We start from the raw sequence: 4,317 nt of genomic DNA on the forward strand, positions 1-4,317 counted from the left end.
TGTATTAGTTAATGTTTGAATATCAGCAGTAGGCATATTTTGTTACTGTGGAGTCGTAGGTTTGTATTAGTTAATGTTTGAATATCAGCAGTAGGCATATTTTGTTACTGTGGAGTCGTAGGTTTGTATTAGTTAACGTTTGAATATCAGCAGTAGGCATATTTTGTTACTGTGGAGTCGTAGGTTTATATTAGTTAATGTTTGAAGAACTTTTATGTTCTACATTTCATTCAACAAATTGTGAAATTATATTTTTAAAATTAAGTTTGTTGAGTCTTTCCCTGTAAATGCTAAAAAGCATCAAATGATTTTGTTTTTCCTGAACCATAGTTGTTTTTAATTATGTCTTTGTTCTCCTCAACCCAGAAAATTCTCTATCACTAGTGGCTTTTGGAGTTGGGAGTAACCAAACAAGCTATCTTTTGTGCTGTGGGTAGATCTGTTGATATAAATCTGTGGTGGTAGGTGTGCTATTGGTAGGGAAACTGAAGATTTCTGTAAATGTTGAGATATATCAAGTTACATGTGATATTGTTATTGGCAGAGTCTTTTCTCTGCATGCTTTAACTGAGAAAGTAGTGCTGGCAAATTTGTGGTGTGTTAATCTTTACTGCTGCTTAGGGGACAATATTTGTCTCTTTCCTGGCTGATCATGCTGATAAGTTCAGTTCCATACAACTTCCCAACCTTCCATTTCACAGTTTTCATTTATTATTGCTTTGCTTTAGGTCCAGTTTCTCTCTTTCGGGTTGTATCTTGCAAGCTTTTATTATTTCATATGCTGTGTCCACTGCATCTCTCATGATGTGAACCTGTTGAAAGGTATTCTGTCTTATGTTTTTAAATAGAGAGAGTCCAATTTTTTGAATATTCACAATATGAAAATGCATTTAAACTTTTTTAACGTTAGGTAAAAGTAAATGGTGTTTTGCTGCAAATGTAATTGGCAAGATGAAGTTAATAAACATATCATGATTATATGTTCTAAGATATGTTAAATTATGTGGCACAGTAAGTTAGAAAACTGTTGAAGTGTTCTGTAGGCTAAGTATACAGTTGTTTGCTGTAAGTCTACTAATTTATTTGAAACATGAAATACTTACAAATTCCTTATACCAAATAATATATCATATTTAAATGTAATAAAAAGGAAGGTTTAATTTTAACATATTTTTCAGCGTTCAGTCTCTGGTGCAGCCTGTAAGTGTCAAGGCAATTGTGCTACGGCTCGTTGTGGATGTTGCAGGGGTGAACGGCACTGTACTGAGCAGTGCAAGTGCACCTCAGAAAAATGTTTGAATCGGGATAACGAGGTAAGGAGTGATAACTAATTTCGTGACTTAATTGATACGTCAAATTAGGTGTAAGATGCAATGATTGCTCTTCAGTTCCAGAATTGTAACTAATCTGTAATACTTTTAACGTAGGAATATTACGTACCATAGCTGAATGTGAAATTAAGAAATAACAAACAAGGTTGTAATTGTAACAGAATTTCTGAAGTATAGTTAATTCAACAAGGGTTATTAAACGAACAATGACAATAAAGGTTTAAAATAACTTGATTCATTTTATATTTTGTTTAATTTTTAGTGACAAGTTTTTTACTTTTAACATAATATGCAGCTTAATACTGTATGGTTACAGGGATTCAAGTTAATGATATGTCATATAACAAATAAAACTAATTTTCCACTATTTCTATTAATGCATGTCATATTTTTTTTGTAAAACAGAAAAATTTCGTCATAAATCAAATTCAGACATAATCTTGACTGTCATCTAGAAGTTTATTTGTGAATGTTGTTTTTAAATTAACCTTCCACTTTCACAATACTGAGAAAAATACACTTTTGGTGACTGTAAAGCCACTTGTATTGCTAGAATAATATACGAGTAAAAATTAAAGGCCTGTGAACATAAAGAAAGTTTTATTTTTACGAAGAGGTGAAAATTGAGAAAAATAATTTCTAGGTCCAGTTTTTCTTGTCTAACTTGAACAAAATAAATTATTTTTATAGAAATTAATATTTAAAATGATCCTTATGCAGCAAGTAATTTGAAAGCTTTCAAGAATATGTCTCCTTAGTGGTTAATTAGCTAAAAAAATTAAATCATCATGTTCTATCAATAAAAGTTATTGGATAAGAATTCTTTGTAGGCAGTATTCATTTAGAATTATTTTATACACACAAGTATAAGATGGACAAGCAATGATTAATGAATTGTTAAACCTTGGTATTGGTCTGCTCTCTAGTATTGTTTTTACATATACAACTAGTAATTGTGTAAAATTAAAAGTTTTTCATAAAATTTACATTAATTTAATTGATATTATTACCTTTTATAAATTAGAAATAAAAATTAATCTTGTTTCTTTAAAAATATTCAGAGATTGGCCCTAGACTTTGTTTGAACTTGAATTAATGCAGGCCAACCTGCTAATGTCCAGGAAAATTGTATTTACACACAAGAATATTTGAAAGCATGTTTCTTTTTAACTTTTATCGTAAAGTGTCTTTTCATCATCCTTTCAAGTGGATAATGAGTTTGAAAAATAATTTATATTATCTTGAAAAGAACATAAAGTCCTTGTTGATCTCAGTGAAAGTAAAGATTTGGTTATAACAAAACCAGGCCAGATTGAGGTAAAGTCCTTGTTGATCTCAATGACAGTAAAGATTTGGTTATAACAAAACCAGGCCAGATTGAGGTAAAGTCCTTGTTGATCTCAATGACAGTAAAGATTTGGTTATAACAAAACCAGGCCAGATTGAGGACAAAGAAAAGGTATTTTAAATAATATGGTAAATAATTATTCATTCGATGACAGTAATAAATTTGAGTAAACATCCAATACTTTAGTTTAAAAAGTGTTAAGCTAAATCAGAAAGTATTTTTAAAGAAATAACATCTGTAGGCCTTTATACTGAAAATATGTATGATATGTCTAAATACCATACAGAAATTCCAGCCATTCCTATTTTGCTAGAATCATTCTGATTTTTAAACCCTGATTATTTTATTATGTTTACACCCTTTAAATTCAGTTTGTTTTGACATTTTATGGGGGTGAAAATAAACATTAACACCTTGTAGATCATGTGTTTTTTGCAGCTTGTATAACACTGAATAAAGCATATTATCTAATCAGAAATCATAGTGATAATTAGTCTATTCAGAAGTCGGTAAATCAGTATTATTTGTATCAGAAGGGTGGCAAAACAAAAGCTATGTAACTAAAAATACATATCAAAAAAGGCACAGGAAAAAAAAAACAGTGCTTTTTCAGGTTGCCATCCTCACAACAAATATTTAAAATAAACAGACAACACAAAATGAATCATTGATAAGTTCAGTATTTAAACAATGCCCATAAAGTAAAGGTGAAAAATTAACCACAAACCTACAATACAAAAAGAAATTGTGTCCTGGTATGGATCTTGAGCATATTGAGATACAATGCTAATACCACAGATGTCAGGTATATTTAATAGCTACAATATACCCATAATATAAAATAATAAGAACAACAAAGAGAAAAAAACTGAACATTATCAAAAGGTGTCCCAACATGGAGTGTGAATATTGCTGAAATAATAGTCTGAATTTTGCATACCTTACTCTGTAAGTTTTGCTCTGTTGTTTGTTTGTTTGTTTCTTGAGGCTTGCATAGATATCTTCTAAGGAAAGTTATTTAAATATTATATGGATTTACTGTAGAAAACACTTGTGAGTTTTCAAACATACTGAGTTTGAAGTTTCTTACATATATACAGCTAGTTTTGTTTATAAGTTTATATTAATATCCCTTTACAAGGAGCTCTCGGTTTCTGTACACATTAAGTATTTTCTTCTTCTTCTGGTGTACTTAATGAAGTGCTTGGATGTATATGCTGAATTGTTTGCAATCACCTGTTAGTTGTTTAAAAAAAAAGGCATAACTATTTAATTTTTCAGAAAGAAAGAGATGTCTTTCTCAACACTACTTTTAACATCAGTGAGTCAAACTCCACCACTGAACAGTGTAAGGCTTTGAACGATCAAAACGGTCAGGTAATGGCAGGCAAGAAATCAAAGTAAGTAAAATGTCTCCTTGTTATTAAAATTATATTGTAACTTTTTAAAATGAACATTTCAGCAATTCGTATACATTGCTAAGCTAAAGTTGGAAAATGTATGTTGTATTTTTATGTTGAATGCAGTAAATCCTGCCTCTGAATGACACCTTGCTGTACATGTTTTCAGTAAACTCTTTTTTGCACCAAATTGTTCTTTTGTCCATTGTCTTTGTGACATTCATAACACCACTTAATG

At 30.2% G+C, this 4,317-nt stretch overlaps 1 long non-coding RNA gene across 1 annotated transcript in view; it reads left to right on the forward strand.

Annotated features, from left to right (window-relative positions):
• Positions 1–4,075, forward strand: part of LOC111083570 — a 10,721-nt gene extending 6,646 nt beyond the window's left edge. The window contains exons 2-3 of the long non-coding RNA XR_002609112.1: positions 1,179–1,313; positions 3,961–4,075. This is a non-coding gene — a long non-coding RNA (uncharacterized LOC111083570). The remainder of the gene's footprint in view (positions 1–1,178; positions 1,314–3,960) is intronic.
• Positions 4,076–4,317: the final 242 nt, after the last annotated feature.

Source organism: Limulus polyphemus, unplaced genomic scaffold (genome assembly GCF_000517525.1).
Source record: "Limulus polyphemus unplaced genomic scaffold, Limulus_polyphemus-2.1.2 Scaffold10159, whole genome shotgun sequence".
NCBI lineage: Eukaryota > Metazoa > Arthropoda > Merostomata > Xiphosura > Limulidae > Limulus > Limulus polyphemus.